Raw genomic sequence first — 21255 nt, 5'->3', positions numbered from 1 at the left:
GTAAGTAAAAAAGAAAATCATTGTTGAAAATATTTGCCCAGTGAGCATGGAAATCACTTTTGACAGCTATAGAGTATTCATTGAGCCTCAAGGCAAACAACCAAACAACCAAAGAATATGTGTAGAAGGGCTTTTCCTTTCTTCCCAGTACTGTAAGGGAGGTTGATGGGGAAAGTACAGACCAAGACTAGAATTAGATGGCAAGATGCTTTATGTTGCCTAAAGCACACGTAAGATTTACTCATGAAAAAATTGCCAATTTAATTATGCTTATATAAAGCCAGGAATGGGAGAGATAATTAATCCATACAGGGGCCAAAAGGAATTTCTGTGTCCATAATCTTGAGTGGTAATTGGTTTTCTTTTACTTAAATGATCATAGTGAGTTACTGTTTTATTTTGTAACTCTTTCGTACTTACAAGGTTCTGAATTAGGAGACCTGCAGGGTGAAAACCCTATTTTCAGTGATTGTTTTTTTTTTCCTTTGTTCCTTTCCTTCTTCCTGCCCCCTTCTGCTCACCGACCTGCGGCTCCTGCCCCAGCCAGGTAGTCTGGCCAAAATAGCTCCTGCCATCTGGATTAGTCCCCATGAACCTCTTGGTCACTTCCTCTCATTTGAAATGTCAGCTTGAATCTTTTCTCCCTTGCTTACTGCTCCTTGATTTTCTTTTCATTTTGTTATTCATTATTCAACAAAGTGACTGTGCTGTTTAATTGGGTTGATGTACAGTGTGTGTGAAAAATGCAATGCAGAGGGCAGCTCCGTGTTCTTCCTCCTCTGCCTTCCCCATTATCCTAATCCCAATCAGGGGCTGGCTGCTACTGATATGTCATCTCTTCTATAAGAATTATCTAGTGGGATGTATTGCCATTATATTTACATTCAGTGTGAGTACAGAGCTGTCTAAATTTTATTTTAAAAGCTACAAAGAAAATAAAATTCAGATAAGCCATCGTTTTTCAATTAAGATCAGGTTTTGCATATCATTCCCAACATATTATTGCATTTTCAGATGGTGGGTAAATTGCTGAATTTTCTGATAAGCACACTAAACATTGGTGTTTTGCTTTGTTTTTTTCCCCTCCCTGTAAAGGTTACTCCTGTCACTCTCCTCTTAGATGGGAATGTCAGTTTTGTTCCGTTGTTAAATACTAGTAGGGTTGTTTGAAGTCATGCTCTAGGACCTTGATGATGAAGAATTAGGAGCATGTTAAAAAAGAATTCTTGCATTAAATTAGTTTAACGATGATTTTAAGACATTCCTCTCATTTCTAATATAAATGTTAGGATGTTATTCTAGTGAGGATTAGTGTTGGGAAACGGCTGGCTCATGGTTAGAGATGGTCAGAATTGCCAAAACAAGGCTGGGAGCGATGCAGTTGGCCGAGCAGAACATCAGCACTGGAGTCTGTCAGCTTTTCCACACGGCTCAGCCAACAAAACTTAGTCCTTGGTTGCTTGTGGACAGCAGTGACATAGAGTACTAGAATATTTAATTGCTGTAATTGATTGAAGAGCCAAGTGTTTTTCCTAGCCCTGTTTTCTTGAAACACTTGCATAATATTTAAGTTAGAAATTAATAATACATAACTTGTACTTTAGAAATTCTCATTTTATTGAAAGTTGGGGAGTAGCATGTGATTGTCTAATTTTCCTTTTAGATATTTGTCCTGTTATTCTGAATTATCTGCACATTGGTGTTCACACAGTCCATACCCTGCCTTGGACTGCAGCTGGAGCTCCCTGTCATTGCCAAAGTGTAATGCGTATCTGTCGTTTACAAAGCTTTCACTCCTAGGTGACATCAGTCTTTTTGGGGTCAGAACTTTGATATTGGTTTGGAATTAGGGACAACAAATGATGTTGGGAGGAGGTTCCTGGTGAATAGAAAATGTTTCCAGGGCTCCTTTTGGCTCAGGATGGGAGTTTCCCAGAGGTGATGTGATTTCTGTTTGGGCCGGCAGTGCAGTGGCTGCTGTGTGCCTGTTGCTGTGTACCTGTGTACCTGCACCAGAGAAGACTTTGGTCATGGCCTTCCTGGATTTTCTTCCCAGGTTCATGTTCTTTCCAGGAACATGTGAGTCTGACAACTTGCAGTCAAAACCTACTCTGTAAAGTAATGGAGTTGCTTGAAGTATTAGGAGAGGGACCTCGAACTGTGTCACAATCATGTATAACTTAAAGCAAGCAGGTAGTCACAATTTGTACCGTCTTGAGCTGCTGTATCATCTTCCCCCTGTACTTCAGCTATACCGATGTGATAATCGTGTAATCACAACACTGGCCAAGTAGGTGCAACTTCCCAGGAAGCTGGAAGGGGAAAATTGCAAACTGTTTGTGGCTGGTGTTCCTATAGCAAGTGGATGTTTTGTGTGCCAGCTTAAAATAAACTTTGTCTGATAGTTTGGTTTAGGAATCTTCATCTCCACTCCCTGCAAGTCCAGACGCCGCTGCGCACAGCACTTGTCTATGTTGGGGAACAGAGAAACCTCAGACTGAGGCTTTTCCTGCCATTGTGTGTGGGGCCAGTACCCGGGTGGAGCTGGGTTCTGGGTTTCCAGCACTTGGTGAAGTGCTTGCTGATCTGACAATCCTTCACACGATCGCTGCAAAAATAGTAAGGGCCATCAGATAAGCTTTGCCTAATTCTGCACCAAGTGGGTGCATTTGGGGTATCAGATCTATGATCTACAGTGGCCACCAAACAAAACTGTTTTATGGGCAGTGTTTGGATGTTTCTGTTTTTTTTTTTTTAAGCTTTTCCTCCTGGAACAAGGTCAAGAGCATTATTTTTCATTTGCTCCAGTATTACATTTCTTCATCCCATTTATAGCAAACCCTTGAGGAGTTAAGCAGATAAGGAAATCCTGCAGCGAATGGAAGCTGCGGTGGATTTTTGTGTGTGTGTGTGTGCTAATTTAAAGGAAAAGACATTTGGGCAAGTATTATTACTCGTATAGAGCCTCTTTCAAGTACTAGAAATCTGGAGCAGTCTTTGTGTTTCAGAAGCAAATAAAATTTGACTTTTTTTCCTTGGAGCCAGGTTGAATTAATTGGAAAGAAATGAACCCGTTTATCTGACTGATTCATTTTGGCTTAGGAAGGCTATTTTGAAGATTGATAATTTGGAGTGGGAAACAGGATCGCATTTTGTATGAAATATCGAAATTATTATTGGTGATTACAATATCCACATCAAGCTGATGAGCTTTGTGTTAAGGCCATCATTTAGCAATCCGCAGCAGCTCGCTGAGTTGTTTTTGTTTTATTGGTGTCTGTGGGTACTAGTCTGAGGGGAAAAACAAGATTGCCGAGCAGATGGTAATGGCTCTGAAGAAACAGGAGACTAAGAACTTGGTCAGAATGCTTTGCAGAGTGCCTTTTAAAATACTTGTATTTATTCACAGACTGCTTCCCCTGGGCTGTCCTGAATGTGCTGCTTTAAATGCTCTCAGTAGCAAAAAGGCTGCAGAAGGCACCACAACTGTGATGACCCGATTGACTGGAGCGATGAGGGGCTGACTTGGCTCTTGGGGAGCGTCCTGGGGCTGCGGCCGTGCTGGGCAGATAAGAAGCAGAAAGTGTTGCATTTGTTATTTTCAAATCAGAAAGCAAGCACTGAACATTTACTGTTACAAATACATATTAATACTGAAATGAATATTTTTTCTTACTGTTACTGGACTGCAGTTAGCAACACACCCTTGTTTTGGAAGGTTGTGGTAGTGATGGTGCTGTGGAAAAGCGCTGCCCCTCCCCAGCACAGTGCTCCGTAGTTTGATAGGTTGTGGTATTTTTTGAAATGGCAGTATACTTACAGCTTCTGACTAACTTGCTCCATTTGTCTCCCAGTGTAACAAGTTATTACATTAGTTTCAGATTTTTGCTTTTGATCTCTGAAAATAAGGAAAAATATGCTCACAATCATATTTACCTGTGGCAGAAGATAGTGCTGAAAGCACTCGTCTCTCTTCCACCATAGAACACTCGCTGCGAGGGTTCATGCATCTGCTTTTCCTCAAGTATTTTCTCTCTTACTTTTCTTTAAATATGCAGGATCCTTGCTTGACAAAAGACTAGTGTCACTCCACCTGAAGAGTGTAGGTGTGCCATTGTGCTTTCTCTGAGTCCCAGCTGCAAGAACATACTTGTCTATTGAGCCATTGTCTTATTTTCCTGCCTGCTCTTTCCATGATTGCCATAAATTCCAGAATTACAACCATACAAGGTAGGGTTAGCAACCCAGGTCGTTAAACAGCAGCATATGCACATAGTTTTGACATTTACCTGTCTATGCAAGGAAGTGTCTTTTAAGTCCTGTGAGCTTCTGAGACATTCTCTTGTTGCATAGAAGCTCCTGCAGTATTTATAGTATTATCACAAATCAGTTCTACTTCAGTCACACCATGGATGAAGGCTAATCCAGGTTCTGAAAGCAAGTGAATGCCAAGAAAAAAAAATTGCAATTTGCAATGGGATTCTCTGTTTAAACAGTTTATTTCATCCAAGCATGAAGTTGTATTAAAAATTGCTTAAAAATACGGTTGCAGCTCTCTACTCAAATAGTGCTTTGGTAATATTGACAATAGAATAGCTGATCAAACAGTGACTTTGGGACATGTGGCCTCTGCACGATGGGCTTCTTTACATCACTTGAAGTTGCAAAACTGCATAAAGAATTTCAGAAAAGTGAGTGTAACTTATTTTGCTGTCATAATGCAGGTACTTCTGAGAAGAAGGTACTAATCCCACCCAGGGACCAATGCTCCTAAGTAACCAGCAATTTATGCACCCAGAAGCTGTTGAAGTTCTGATTCTTATCTCTAATAACAGTTGGAGTTTTTGGTGTTGTTTCTTTTAATCCTGTGTTACATTTGTCATGCAAGTGCCAGTGGTTACATTTCTATGTGATGAAGTAGGAAAAAGGCCAAGGTAATCCCTTATAAATGCATGTGATACGTGAAGTGATGGCCAACAAGTGACCCTCCTCTTCATCACAGGAGATTTGCTGCATTGTACAAAGTTACTAAATTACTAATCTGCGTTACACATCTTTGTATTAGGTGGAGGCTGGATCCCATTGTCCCAGCTCTTTCCTTGGAGTTTTTGCATTCATTAGGAGCTCAGGAACAAGGCTTTGGTTTTATCTTTACTCCCCCATGCTTTATTAAGGGAGTTTTCCTCCAAGATTCTAACTCCATTATTTCCATTTATATATGAATTTTATTCCTTTCAGCTTTAATTTTTACAACGCCTAAATCAACATGACCCCATTGTAAACTTACAGTCAGTTTGGTAATATAACAACTTAATAGCATTACATAATCATGTTTCTTGCAAGAAAATTTGTTTTGAGTGAAAACATATGCACATGTTAATGGGAAATATTTGTCACACTTCTGCTTTTCTGCCATTTTTTGTATTTGTTTCAATACTTATTAATAGCACCCTTCTGAAACTTCGTTGTTGAGAGAATATGCAGCAGACTTTTTAATGCCATATCTGGAGTACAATTTTAAATGTATTGGATGTCATTCCAAACGTAGCTGAAAGAGAGTGAAATAATATGTAGTCCCTGATTGAGTATATATCTGTAATGACACTTAGGGACTTTGCTGATGTTTAATAAACCACTAGAGCAAAACTCCCATCAATAGATAAATTATTGTTCTCTGTTTTCTATAAATCCATCTGTAGGGACTCTTCCCTGTGAAAGTTCTTTTGAGGGATGTGATATATACTAATATTTCTTCCTTGGAGAGGCTGCAATATTCCTTTGGACTGCTTCCCACCTTTTTCCTACAGCAAACCTTTATGCAAACAGTTGCGTTAAGAGAGTAGCACTTTTAGGGGGTTAAAATAGTGAATTCTGAGAGGTTTGAAGTAATCTCTGTTACCTTCAACGTGACACTGCATTTCTTTTACCCTGTAAATCATGTCTCCATAGAAGAACTGCTTGGTGAGCAATGCTTGCTGGTGCTCGGTGTCTCCCACCTCAGTCTTCTTGAAAATTGGGTCCAGATGATAGCTGAGCTGTCAGCATTGGCTGTCCACTTGATTTACAAAATAGTGCTTCACCAGAAAGAGGTTTCCATCCAACTAACAGGCAATGGTGATTGCTGTGTAAGGGTTACACATATGACTCTTTTCTGTTCCGTGCGGTTGTGTCCAAAGGCCTTGCATGTGGAAATGTAAGGGATGTTGTCCCAGGTAAGGTAAACTGTCCACAGTCATCCCAAAACCTCGCTTCTGTGTGAAATGATGAGCTCAGGGATCATCTGGGTGAGCAATAACGTCAGGATTGTTTGTCATGTGTGTATTGTCTATGAATGCAAAGCCTGGGAATATCTATTGGATTTTAATACATCCAAATATATAAAGCCAGCTGACTCTGCCTCGTGACCATGCACGCAGCAGGTTTGGGGGGCATGTTTGCCCTTTACAGAAGAGGATAGCTGACTTTCCTCCTTAATAAAAAGTGTTCATCTATGTGTTTATTTCTAGATGTAGTAATTTCAACACATATTCCCAATGAAGGTGCCAGGATTACTAGTGTGTAGCACTCAGATATCCACTATAATCTAAACAAACGTGAAACTTAACCTTCCCCGCTCTGCTGCTCCAGTCTGTCTGCTGGCGAAGAATCTTTCCTTTCATCTGGTAACTGGCAGTTGCTGCTTGGGTGCAGCAGCTTGCTTTAGACCAAACTTGCTAGTTGCATGTTACATGCAAATCTATTTTAATAAAATCATTAAGGAAGCCGAAAATGTGGCTGCAAGCTTTAAAATATCTTTAGTTCTGCTGGGTTTTAATATTTTTGATCTTATCCTCTTGATACCAAACAGATTTTTTTTTTTCCCCAAATCCATCTATTTCTTTTTCATCCTGCTTTTACGTGCAACATCCTGCTCAGATGGAGAGTTTTACATGGTCTTTACTGTCAGGTTTTGTTGTACGGGATTTTTAACAGCAAGGTCAGTGCATGGGAAATTCTGTTATTCATAATGAAGGATAGGTGGCACTCTTGTTATTTTTGTTTGGTTTCCTGAAATAAATCAGGTGTTTGTACTCTCTCAGTAAGATTTCTTTTTATAGAATAAGTGCTTTAGAGAGTGTTCTTGAACACTGAGGAGGATTTTATTTCTTTCTTTCTTTTAAATATGAACGCATACTGAAGTTGGCTGAGCCTGGGCCTGGTTCACAGAGCTCTCCAGGAAGAGGAAATATGTTATTTTTGTGAAGACCTCAAGAAAAAGTGCTCAGCTATATGGCATTGGTTCATTTTACATAGATGATTTTTGGGTTTATATATTTTCTTACTATTTCATTAGGGAAAGAAGAAAGCCAATAAATCCTTCAATGCCGTTTTAACTCTCGTTATGAATACCTTTCTACTTAGTACTCTCTTGTTTTATATTTGAAGTATAGATTGACCTTGGCAGGGTTATCATAGCACTGTTGAATGAAAGGAAATGGCATGTTAGCAAGTGCTAAATGGTCAATAGAGCCTTGCATTTACTACCCTGGGTTAAGAAATATTGTTGCCCTAATTCTATAAATTGATTGTAGAACTGTATAGGTTTGTGAGTTCTAGAATCTTCTCTTATAATATAAAAATCTGTAAATGTGGAAAAATACATGCTTGTAATAGTATGCCATGTTAGATGTTTTCTGTAACTTTAAAGGAAAACTCATTTAAACTTTACTGCATGTCTTCTCCTTCTTTTACTGAGCACACAGCCAGGACATGGTTACATGGAGGTATTTTAACCTTGATGCTTTATTACTTCAGATCAATCAATTTCATTATTGCTGCTGGCTGACAGTTTAATACGGCTGAGGCAAAGCGATTGAGTGACCTCAGTCCCATTTCTCTTAATCCATTTGTCAATCAATTGATTCTGTTGTTCTTCCCAGAAGATCATCCCATACTTGAAAGGAAAGGGTACAACTAAGGCTGGAATGAGCTGAGATTGGAGAAGTTTCTATTATTCCTCTGTCCAAGAGAATGGATCTCTTCCTTATGAGTATCTAAACATCCTAATATTTTTGTGACACGTTCTTGCCATGTAACCTCTCTGTGATGGGGTCATGACTTGTCCAATGGCACAAACCCTTTTCAGGGAATTTCTCAGCTGACACCTTCTAAGTAGAGCAATTCCTAAGCACCCAATGTCCTGCAAGGCTACTTTTGCTGTGCAGTTCAAATAGAAAGTTAAATAGGTAATATGGAAGTAAATGCGAATAGTAAAGGACAAACTGGTAGAAAAAAAAAAAACTATATTTTTTTCATTGAACTTCTAGTAACAGGTGAACGGGTGTTACTGCCTAATTATATCATAGTGTGCTATTTGATATATTTCTTCAATAGTTTAATTTCAGTTAAGTCTAGAAGCCTAAACTGCGGTTGAGACTGTTTTGCTAGTATGGTATGAACTTAGTTGAAAGAAAAATCCCTTCTTGAAAGAGTTTCTGATTAATTTAGATTTGAGATATCTTCCCTTTAAAATAATTATTTAGTATATATTCACTAGGGAAAGAGTGCTTGATGTTAACTTTGATGGTGATTGAATTCTGGAATTAAAAATGACTTGAAGAAGCTATTTTGTTTTAGTGCGTGAAGAAACATTTTATAACTTGGCAGTTTATTTTACAGTTTATATTTTTGGTGCCCTCCCATGTAATGCACACTCATGTATTACTCATCCCTCTCTTTTTCTCCTCAAAAGTGCTGTGGGGTTGGGTTTTTCTTTTTTATTAACAATACCCTGAAATTTTTGAATTAAGGAGTCCCAAATAAAAGTCTATTTTGGGCAGGAGGTTTTCTTGATGTTTTGGATAACACTTACTTATACTTTCTACTGCCAAATCAGCTTTCAAGCTATTAGATGCCTTTAAGGCAAATAATTTTTTGTGTTTTGTATAATAATACAAGTCCCAACCGGTGGTAGTTATTGAACTGAACACTTTTTGCCCAACTGTGGGAGAATGAGCATCTTTGAGAGATTCCAGTTTTGGTTCTTATTTATGCTTGACATTTAATGTGCTTGACATTCTGATTATTTTACACCTACATAATTTCTTCTAGCTCAAGGGATAATGACAATATTTTAAACAGTTGTGAAGTGTAGCTGTGTGTTGTTACACAGATGCCATGCTACAAGTGGAAGGGAAAAGGCCCTAAACTATTTCTAGAACCATTGCTTTTGTGTTGCGGATCTCAGGGCCAACTAGAGTTGTTCATCAACTTGTTCAGCTGTGCAACTTGGTTAGCTGGTTTGTTACCATGAAGATAAAGCCTTACTAATATTTCATGTCCTTTGATTTACCTATGTATGTGTCTGTGTGAATATAGATGTATATAAAATACATAACACTGGAGTCTGTGCTTACATTGAGTCCCTTGTGAGCTGGGGGTGAGGCATCACAGTGATAGATTCCTGAGCAGTTACTGAGAGCTTACATATTTCCTGGAGGCAATGTAAAAAGAACATGTTCCTTATAAAATTCAGTCCATTAAACCATGCTCATATGTCCGTAGCACACGTTTACCCCTGTTATAGTAGATCTTAGAAACAGCTGTCCTGTATCTTGGTTTATAGATAATTGGGATATAACATGAGAAAATAAAATATCGTGGGGCTTTGCAAGATCATTTTATTAGCCATCTTTAGCTTGTTATTCCAATTCTGTTCCCTGCAGTCATGTATGATTTTTTTTTTTAGGCCCTTTCAAAAAGGGTAAAACAAGTATCAGAGTAAAAAGCAGAAGGAAAATAGTGGGAAGACCAAGCTCTCTAGAGACATACAGCTGGTGGTCACAATTTCTGTTTGTTTCATGTACTGGAGATTTTGTGTCGCCTTTAACTATTGCAATTGTGAGTAAATTAACTACACAAGAAGTGGTGAGGAAATGTTGAAATACTTTATTTTACAGACCCATGTGGGGACATTTTAAGTACTTACCCAAGTCCTCAGAGAACAATTGTGTGGCCCAGCAAGAGGTCCTTGAAACACCATTGACTGAATGGGTTAGAGGAATGATTTTATTTATTTCTTTATTTCACAATTTTGCCATCTGGTGGTATACCCTGGCAATAAAAATTTGGTCATATTTACTTTGGTAGACGAGACCTTAAGAGCAGAATTTAAGACTGGATAAGTGGTTTCTTGGTTTTTAGCGTGCAAGTTCCGTGTGTTCTTCCTTGGTGTGTCAGTGTCTCGGGTGCCGTATGAGGTTGTATGTGGCTTTGCATTTCCTCCCCACTCTGATTCTTAGACACACAAGGGAAGAGAAAGTCTGGAATTATTGTGTGGTCCTGGAACACTGAGTCATGGCAAATCAATCTTCAAAGTAAATTTGAGATATAGTTTAAAAAGGAATGGTGTCCATCTCCTGAAATCCCCCGATAAAACAATACAAACTGAATTTACCTAAGTTATAGTAGAAACATTTAAAGGGATGTTGTAATCCCTACAAAAAGTAGTACAAATCCAAGTGACATGGAACTTAGATATATTTGAATAGCTTAAACTTTCATTTGGGTACAAAGTGGAGACCAAATAAAGTCAGTGATGTGCAAGACCTGGTATCTTCAGAACTTGGTGGCAGGAGCATCAGGGCAGCTCTCTCCTTTCTGCTAATTCCAGATGAAGCAGATGTGTTCTTACTGGTGTCTGTGTGGGGAAACCCTCATCTATAATGAACGGCGTTTTCATGTAGTGTTCAGAGGGCATCAAACAATTCAGTGTTTGCAAGCTGAATCCAAACCCGGTTTACTGAGAAGTATGATGAACTGATTATTAACTGGAACGTCTAAGTCAGAACTGGATATTTTCTCTACCAAGAATATCGCCTCTGGCTGTGCCATATGCTGTTGTTTGACACAAGTGTAACTGAGTAAAATTCTGTGGCTTGGGTCAAAAATGGCATCATACTGGAGCACAATGGTTTCCTTTTAATACAGGAATAGGAAAATGTTATTTCTTTTTGGCTGTCTTTGTGGTATAGGGTTGGTGTCTCTGCACATGGAACACTTGCATCCAGCAGGACCTCTCTTTCTTGCAGAACTGCTGCCTGGGCGTCAGTGCGGCTTCCTGCTGGGAAGCAAGTCAGAATGTCATTTATTCACAATGACATCGTATGTTGATATTAAGACCTCTCATTTATTCTCCTCCAGGTTCTTATGTCATGCTAGGCAAACCAGGGGAATTTCTCTCCCCTCTGCCATCCTTCCTCTGAGTCCATCTTTCCCTCTCACGTGCAGACAGACAGACACACACCCCGCGGCCCCGTACAGCGCACTCTGAATGTTGCTCTGCGTTTGCTCCGCTCCTGCTCCCTCCCATACGAGGCGGAGCAGCAGATGCCAAAGCCAACACGATGAGCACTGTCCAGTTTGTTTGCTCTCACCTCATTTCCGATCTGTTCCTTGGCCGTGGGCTTCCCCTTCCCAATTCCGGCCTTTGGGTTAATGTTCTGTATTCATCCTGTTAGTACTGAATATTGATAATGTTGAGTAGCTGTTCTGGAGCAGCTTGAAGTTTTGAAGGTTTAGACTTGTTTTCTTCAGGATGCTGGCTATTTTTAAAGACAATGGGAATTACAACCAGTTGAAGGTCTCCAAAGGACTGTGCATTAAAAATACAAGTTATTTACATATAGAAGAGGCCAGAGGGCTCCAGTGCTGATAAATGGACAAGAGTGATTGCTGGGACCGAGGCTCATAGCTCAGAGCTATTAATATAGATCTTTGGTCACAGAGCTAGAACTTTTTAATCACGTTATTTTACTGCAAGATGACTGTAACTATTTATGATAGTGGATGTTTGCTCTTGGATCTGTTTCTCCTGTGGGGTGTCCTTTAGATCAATCCGTGTTTTTCTATTAATTTGCTTAATTCTCTGGGGTTTGTCAAATCTAATTACCTCTTTTCTTTCTTCCAGTTTTGAAATCAAGATCGATTAACCAACACGAAAAGACCCAGCTGGTGATGTGACTTGGAACCCTGTTTATGAAGTGCTCATTCGTTTTTCCAAGACGACAGCACCGTATGTTGTTCTTTCTTTATCTTTCCAAAATTAAAAACTGTTTTAACTTAATAGAAATCCTAGAAAATAGGAAATTCCTGAGGAATTCACCTCTTATTGATAAATAAGATCTTGATTGTTGGCCCAGTGACACCAGTGAAGGAAACCAAAGCACTCTGCTTGCTTTCCCATACTGCTCATCAGAGAGCTCTTCCACATAACAATGCCACTTACAGCTTCACATAATATTAGGAGAGCTTGCCTTAGTTTGGGAGATCAATCTACTTTCTCTCTGTATTGTGTTGTCTGAAGCGTGGGATTAGTGTGTGTGAGGAATGTGAGGGTTGGCCTGCACTGATCCCGGGGTTTGGAGGGACAGGGGCTGTGTGGTGTCACTTACTGACCCCTCTGCATACGGGCGGCTCTAGCAGAACTCCACGTTCTCCCATGCCCCCAAGGATATCAAGATTTTAGATTAAATCACGCACAAAGGTAGCGTTATTTAGACAGTATTTTTCCTCAATTATAAATCTGTTCTATATAAGGTATATCCTCAATTTTAATTACAAAATAAAATTGCACAGATGAAGTATCAGCCTTATAGTCTGTAACCCAAGTGTGGGAATGCATTAACAAAAGTTCCAGCAGTAACATTAAATGGCTTAACTTTTTTTTTTTTTTAATCATGAGCAATGTTGTATAAACTAAAACTTAACAAAATGAAGCTGTTAGATCCAGGTGAAGTGCTGATACATATGTCGTCACACTATATGTGGTATGAATCTTATCTTTTGCAGTTCTGTGAAAATGTTCTGCCTTAACAGCGATGAGACTCTTTCATTTCTCTAATTAGGTGGTAGGGTTTTTTTAATTGTTTAATTTTGGAAGCGATAAATTTACGTGATGTTCCACTTAGGCTAGCAGCCATCCAAGCAGTGCTATCAGCTGCAGGGCAGCACTAGATTATTTCAAGCATTTATTTAGTTACAACTGCACTAGAAGTCAGGTAGCTTGGATTGGCTGAAATTTATAACCATGTTCAAATGAAGTTGCCCAACTTGCTCTGAATGTATGAAAATTCCATCATTATTTAAGTGAAAGGAAAAAGCTGGTATTTATTTTGGATTTTCTGTTGAGTAGTAAGTGGTTCCAGTGATTTGTAAGTGGTGATACAATAAATGCACAATCTGTATTTTCATTTATTAACTCTCTTGTTACTGAAGGTTCATTAACCAAGATGGGAAAATTAGTTATAATATTCAAACTACTATAGAAAAAGGGGAAATAGAATTCAGTACCTACTCAATTAAGCCTTATGAAATAGTAGAACCTATACAGAAAAATTAGTAACTATTTACTCTTAAATAGTTTGGTACAGTGAAGTATAAGATTACTTTTGATTTTTATGATTTCAAGGAGGTGTCCAAGCAAATGTTTTTTGTGACAGCGACAAATAATATTGCCAGTCTGGTAATGAGGTTGGTTAGCATGTTATTAGGAAAGGAGAAGAATCACATTTGCCCTTTTTTTAACAAGTAAACATGTGGAACAGAAACTTGAGGAGAGCACCCTATCATTTTGGGGGTCTTTCTGTTCATAGAACACTTGGTCTTCTCTGCCATCGGTCAGCAGACTTAAAGCTTGAGAGGAAAACCAGAAAGAAATTAATAACGATTACAGATAAAAAGGCTTTGTAGTCATCTATGAGTAATTAAGGAAACTTTCCATAGCATAAGGCATATAGCTGCTATGCAGAAGACTCTGTGAACTTTTAGATATTTACACTATAAGTTAAAAACCTGAAAGTAACTGTTGTATTATGAAGTTTATGAAAAATATTGTTATGCAAAATGACACTTACGCAACTTTAATGTGTTGAAAATATTATATAATGTTGATGTGGATAGAAGTTATTAAAGAATTTGCTCTCTTTTGTCACTAATAATTTCCAGGTGAATTTCCAGTAGGGTGATAAGTGTAGCTATAGCTCTCACCTACATGTCAATGTTTGATAGGCTCTTTTAACTAAAACTAACCTAACTTAATCAAAATGTTCTGCTCGTTGCCTGTAGTTTTTCAATATAGAGCAGGATGAAAACATGGTCATAGTGACTTTGTGGTACTGACATCAGTCTTTGCAGTAGTTTGACACTGTTGCTTTAATGAAGGTTTTAATAGGTGCTATAAACTGTGCAGGCCAAATATTGTGCTTATCTTTCAAAATACTGGAGATTCAAGCTTCATTTTCTTCAAAAACTCTTAAAACAAGTAGTCTGTAATCTATTTGTCAGATATTTTAATGTCTGTAATAGACTGAAAAGCTAAGATGGAAGGGGAACTTTGTTAGTCATTCAGCTAGTACAAAATAAAGCCTTCCCAAGGTTTTTGTACTTTTTTTGCAGAGAGATAAGAAGAGTTTGAAATACCATAGTTTTCTCTGTTTCTTATTATAATACCCAGTAGTTTTAATTCCTGTTGTGGAAGGCAAGCTGCCAGGCACAGTCACACCGTTTAGTATGCTTGTAAAAATAAAAAATTGTAAAACCCCCATACAAGCCTTCCTAAGGAACGCTCTGTCTTCGGCCTCTCAATAGTGGTCCAGGAAGATATAATAGATGAAGAGTCTAATTGTACTTGGATTTCCTTGTCATTTAACTTGCCTCCGAACCAGAACCGCAGTTGCTTTTAAGTAAGATGTTGCTTGTTTGTCTGATGCACACGAGGCATCCGCACTGGTTAGAGCACGAGCTTTAGGTCCCGGGACACGGGGTAATGCTGCTCTGACTGGGAGTTCTGTCTGGGGGGACCAGGAGTGTGCAAGGATTATTTCTTTGCCAAGGTAACTGTAACTGTTGTCCTCCTCTGAAGGTATTCCCATGTGAAATGGTTCAGTTTTGTTTTGTCATTCTTGTGGTTTATCTAAGTTATTAAGGAAAATACTTTGGCTGCTGTGTTGTTTTTATACTACTGAAAGATTAAATGTTAGTTGTAACTGAGAATGAAGAAGCTGAAGAAATGCCTTCATCTTTAACACCTGCATTTCGCTGTCTCACCTGTAAATGCAGGGCACTAGTGAAGCCACTGAAACTTTCGACTTTTCAAATAGTTCGGCAAAATATGCTTTTGTAACTTCATCTACCTGGGAGGAAAATAGCTGTAAGAGCTACGTGTGGGATTACTGGTCTCCTCTCATTACAGTTCTCAGCACAGCTATGGTGGGCACACAGTGTACATCAGCTCATCCCAGATGATTGCATAGATGTCAACAAAAGTTGTTTTCTAGGTTTGCTGTCAGAGACAGTCCTATCCATCTACTTTTGTCTTCTCCTGGGATTGTCCCAGATATTTTGAAGGGGAGAGGAGTGTGTTCTGTTATCTTTCACTTAGTAAATGTGAATATGATGCTAATCATTCAGAAAAGTTGTGCAGAAGCAGAACACATTTGTACCTACAATTACCTGTACAGTAACACAACTAATTAGCACAACTAAAGGTCTAAGTATCTCTGAATAATTCTGACTCTTCCCCTTTTAAAAAATCAAACTTTCTTTAATTAAATAACCTTTTCTACTATCTGAAGTTAATGACATTTTATAATCATACAATTACTACTTAGTTTCAATTTTATATTATTTTCTGAGCTCAGTAATGGTAATACACTTGTGTTGTAATATTCGGTGTGAGGGTAAGAGTATGCAATATCTAGCTCTTGCATAGGATTTGTGTGAACTAGCTGCTGAAAAATCACCAAACCAAGCAGCTGGTTTTCCTTTCTGTGCTGTGTGCATGCCATTTTTGTCTGGTAAAGAAAGTGCAGTGGGTGTTTGTGCTCCAGATGGTTTGAAGAAATGGAGGAAGGTTAGGGGGAGTGAATGATCAGGTGAGACTTCAGGCGATGCTCAAGTGACTGGAGAAAATGGGACCCAGTGCTCAGGACCTGCCGGTACTGAGTGGGAATAGAAGCGGCAGCCTGGCGTGATGCGATGACTGGAATTCTGTGTGGCTGGCAGTGGAGTGTCTGGTGTGGTACGGAACTTCAGTGGCCAGGGAACTTCCTATACATTAGGACAAAAAGGAAAGATTTACTTATTTTTTTTACCACATTTTAATACTGTATTACTGATGCTTTTCTCTCTTCCATCTTACTTTTGATACGCTTTTCTGATTTGAAAATATTTTGGCAATGTTGACTAAAAAGAGAAAAGCTTTCTAGCAATAATTTACATTATTTTTGTAATATTTATTTTATAATTGCCTTGTAAATAATATAATTCAGTTTTGCATGATAAGGATAATTTTAGTTTTGTCTTTCCTTTTTATAGAGTGCATTTGCTTCACTGTTACCGAAATAGCTGTTTTGAGGATTGGCATTTGACCAAAACGAAATGGTTAATTGTATGCTCTGAGAGGCCTTTGGAGAGCCCATTGCTCAGTCATCTCACTGAGCAGCAGCATTTGTTCCTGGCTGCCTGTGTATGACAGAACAGCAGCTTCTTACAGGTCTGTTCAGCCACATTTTCCTTCTCTGGGTGAGTTTCTGTTCAGTTTGAAACAATCTGGGTGATACCAATAAATTGCTTGCAATCATTTAACAGATGCCCTACATGAATATGAAATTCATGCCTGCTATTTATTTTAGGTTTTTTCTTGGTGGGCTCTTTTTATGGTACGGATTTTGTAGGTTTGTTACTGGGTTTTTCTTGGCCTGTGTCTCTTCCTAGAGTTCTAGAGCCCAGATTAGTGCTTTTCTGCTGGTTTCTGCTAATACAAAGCATACAAATGTGTGTTTTCTTAATGACACCTCAGAGTGCTGGGCGTAATTCAAATGCTAATATGTAAAAACTGAATCTCACAAAGGAGATGTGTTAACGCTTGTCTTTATTCACTATATTTCAAAATCTGTGTGCCAAATCTTGTTTGACACATCCAGCATATACTGCATTGTATCGTACAAATTTACCCCCTAAAGGCAGAGAGATGCTTTTCTTTTTTGTGTTGTTTAAGTCTTTTGCTGCAGAAAAGTGAAGTTTTCCTTTCTTTGACCGCACCTGAGCATGCTTTGCTGATTCCTTCACTTTCTGCCTGATTCCTGTATTGAATTTCCCTTTTTCAGAGCACTGAATATATGCAGCAGAGACTGGATTGGTGTTCTTTCCAGCCGATTTTGTTTTACTGCTCTCCTGGGTGCTGGGAAGTCTCTTCAGTTACTTTGGTGCTCTTTTCCTCTCTGTTCCAGTTTGCCCTTCAAGCGAAGCTCCTTCCCGAGATCAGGCTTAGCTCCTTCTAGAAAAAAAACTAGTTCCTTTTTACCTTATTATTAGAATGTCTATTTTGCTTGTGAATCTAAAGTCTGTGTTTTGCCTGCTGTTATCCATAGCCGTTAGAGTTCCATTGACTTCACTGAGTTGTATACTCTTGTATCAACAAAGGAGATAAATTTTCCATTTGTCTTCAGTTTGATGATCCGATTGCCTTCTAGTGCAGTTCAAGCCATTTTTCCCTTGGGTGTTCATCTAAGCCAGTAATATTTATACCTTTCTTGAAAGGGTTTTTGGTGCTTTCCAGCTTTTGCTTGCACTTCTTCCATCTCTTTCCCAAGCCAGACTCTTTCAGACAAGCAAAGGAAGCTGGGGAAGAGTTTGTGAGGGATCTGAGACGAGACTCATCTCACTGCCCTCGCCTGCTCCTCCTGGCCACCCTCTGCCTTGGCCCCGACCCCTCACGTCCTGTTCCTTCTTGTCTCTGTAGTATTCTGAGATAAAGGTTTTGAAATTGTTGAGTTCCCAAGCATTGGCACTGTCTGTTTGGATGGACTGACTTACTCTTAGGTCTCATTTTCAATTTCTCGGTAATCTCTCTCTCCAGATGCTGGTGCTTCAGCAGTGAGTGAAGGATGCATTGCTTTTTATGTATGCAAGCAACACATGGTCTCCAGCCAGCTACTTAGACTCACAACATTTTTAGGAGTATGTTTAAATGCAAGGTCTTACAGAAAATGCATATTTATTACTTACTACTTTTCATTTGATTCTCGTGATAGATTTCTGGAGAGTGCTTTGAGGCTTGCTTTTTTTTTTTTTTGGTGCTATCACTACTTTGCCTTCATGCTTATGCTGATTTTGTTTCTTTGCATGAGCCCCATAGCACTTGTTATCAGTAGCTACAATTTCCTGCCACCTGTGATGGAATATATTTCTTCATTATAAGCTTTTTGCTGCTTCCTCAAGTTTTATTCTTGATTAGCTGCTATGGAACTCTTACATATAATTTGCTTGTCCTGCAAAACTTTATCATCTGGTAGATATGAGAATTGCTGTTTCTGGTTTATATTGGTCCAAATCACTTAGTACCAGTTCCTGGTACCAGTACTGAACTGGTACTAAGAGAATTGTGGTAGAAGACTGGGTTTTGTAGGGTTTGCATTGTTTGGGGTTTGTGGAGATTCCACCCCCACACCCCTTCCCTTGAAGTGAAAGAGCACTGCAAATGCCAAGGCTCAGCTCAGAGCCATTATCTGAATTGGGTTGGAATAGACGTGAGATCACAACTTCTCTGAATTTGGTGAACGATTTCTTAATGTCATTTGCAGCAACTTTACACCTCTATTTTAAAAGATATTATATTTTTGAGGACCTCTTTAAAAATGAGAATGTAAGCAGAGACCTACCATTCCCTATTAAATCAATTAAAATTGAATGATGTACTGTGAATCCTCCTGCCCTGATCAGAACAGAACCATAGATTACACTTACTACTGGCTTTATGGACACAAATTATCTATCTTGCTCTTTACCATTAAATGGATTTTCCTATTCTCAAGTTAAAAAAAAAAAAATAAATCACAGGAACAGCTGTCAACACCACATCTGCAGTAGGTAGTTCCTTCTCTCCATCAACATCATCTGGAAAAAGAGTAAAAATTGTGGAAATGCCAGTGTGATAAAAAGAAACGTGTGTATGTGAAGGCAAATGTAGATTGCACTGGATTGCAGGCAACAGAGGAGGACTTGGCAGCTGCAGACGTATGGCTGCCAAACTGGAGGAGGAAAGAGGAGAAATGGGTTTGTTTCTCTGGGCTGGATTCTGCTGGAGCAGCTGGTGTGAGCGCTGGACAGACATGAGGTGGCATTGTCGGTAACACTGCCCTGCCTGCCACACAGGAATTCATCTGGTGTGCTGCTGGTGATGCTGGGCACTAATGCCTATTACCAACTAAAAAAGTGGGGAGGGCAAAAAATAACATTCTATATTCTTTATTGATATTTTATTCTTTATGGTTTCAAATCAAACCTGGTCCCTGGGATATAAATTACAACTTGAAGGGAGGTGAGTCCATATATTAGTCTTTATAAACCACCTGTATTAGGCAGGAGAAACCTGTTAATTAAAGAGTCTGTGGCAATACTGAAGAAGTTCCTTTAGTCAACTTCTGGGATGGCCACCTCACTCTTATGAGCTGGGGCTGATTTATTTGGTTGGTTGGTTCTTTTTCCTGCTTGTTTGATTTGTGGTCGTGTGTTGTGGTGTTTGTTTTTTTTCTGTTCCCCTCGAACTTCCCTGCTGTGGAATTCTTCCCGTTTCCATCGTCCCCAGGTCCCCAGAGGAATGTTGCGGTGTCTTGCTGGACCAGCACGGTTCACCGCTGGGAATGGCTCTGCCAGTCGTGCTTGAGAAACTGCGCTAAAATCAAAATGAAACCTGCGCCCAGCTGGCAGAGACATAGTTTTCAACAACTGAACTCCCTTTCTTATCCTCACTTTTCTTTTAGGCATGTGTGCGTTTCTGCTCGTCAGTGTGGTTTACGGATGAGATGAAAGGAAAATAAAGCACATACTTTGTAAGGTGGTGAGATTAAGGCTGGTGCTGAATCTTGCTTTTCTCATAAACTTTTCTTGAATCCCATGAAGTAATATTCCCGAAAATTAGCAAAGGCAACTAGTTAGAGTTGCTGACAAGGGCTAGTAGCAGATCCCTTCTGTGCAGAAAGAGTTTTAGTAACAAGGTAACTTGTTTCTGTAACCAGTTTGTGAAAGACTTGCTGGGTCAGAAGTTGCGTCTGAACCAGAGTTTGTAATAATGGGAAGTGTATCATTTGTAGTCATCAGAGAAGCACTGAATTCTGAAGAGAGATCTAATATAGGTTGGTTTGTGGATTTCGCGGGTTAGTGGAACAAGACAAGTCAACGCTGCTGAAATATCTGGGAAACAGGCAGCCAAGGAGATGGTTGCAGAGCAAAGGCTCATGCAAGACCTGAACAGTGAGGTGTCCTTTGATAGGAAAGGGAAGGGAGAAAGGAAACGAGAAAAAGAAAGAAAGGAAAGGAAACCTTGATGCAATCAAAGCAAAGAGCCAGCCCGGTTCCTTTAGTATTTTAGAATAGCATTAAGGGATAGAAAATTGGGATTTGCAAAGGCTGAAGTGGAGGAGATTGCAATAGTTAAGACATGAGATTATTAAGGATTGGAGAATTTTCTATTATGTCTTTGTGAAATTTGAATTAATTTTGATAAAATATGCACTGCTAGAAAAAAAAAATTAAAGAAAAGGAGAAAGGGGTGGAAAAAAAGGACACACTGCAAACCTAAATGTCATTGCAGTCTGTATGTGAAAGACAAATGGCAGAAACAGAAAATATCCCCCCAACCATTATATGCATTTTGAATATTGAGAACATAAAAGGAATTTTTAACACCTTTTTTTTTGTATATGCATGGATATGAATACATATGGGTGTTTGTGTGCCTGTCCACACATACATTACTGTGGTTCATCACCAGCCAAGGTATAGTAATATTTAAAACTTATGAAAAGCTTCTGGTTTTTTCTATCTGGAGTTTAAGTTTAATCCTTTGATTTTTCTGTAGAGGACTTGGCCCTTGTGCTGATGTTTCATTTTTTCATAAGCTTTGTGTGTAACAAGGCTTTTGTTACTTCTGTAGCCAAATCTGAATAAAACATAGTTAATTTTAATATTATAAATTTTAAAAGCATCCATTTACATTTTTTCCCATACTTCACATTCCCATATTGCATTGTGCTTACAAAATTATCTCTCTGATAATCAGACAGTATCAAAGTTTTTGCAATGGTAGTTGAATCCTTATCTGTTAAAAGAAATTGTAAAATGGTATGAGTGATTCATTCTGAACAGCTATTTTGGTGGTACACACATCATCTTAGATACGGCTTTACAGAAGATGGCTGGGAAAATGCTAGTTTATAT

The 21255-nt window shown here is 38.9% G+C and overlaps 1 protein-coding gene across 16 annotated transcripts in view; it reads left to right on the top strand.

Annotated features, from left to right (window-relative positions):
- ATP2B2 (ATPase plasma membrane Ca2+ transporting 2) overlaps positions 1–21255 on the top strand; it is a 388530-nt gene that overhangs the window by 117253 nt on the left and 250022 nt on the right. For all 16 annotated transcript variants that reach the window (XM_065074475.1, XM_065074474.1, XM_065074486.1 and 13 more), the window contains exon 2: positions 11948–12052. The gene's annotated coding sequence lies outside the window, so the exon portion shown is untranslated. The remainder of the gene's footprint in view (positions 1–11947; positions 12053–21255) is intronic.

This window comes from Columba livia, chromosome 10 (genome assembly GCF_036013475.1).
Source record: "Columba livia isolate bColLiv1 breed racing homer chromosome 10, bColLiv1.pat.W.v2, whole genome shotgun sequence".
NCBI lineage: Eukaryota > Metazoa > Chordata > Aves > Columbiformes > Columbidae > Columba > Columba livia.
This window is presented reverse-complemented; position numbering and strand designations above follow the sequence as displayed.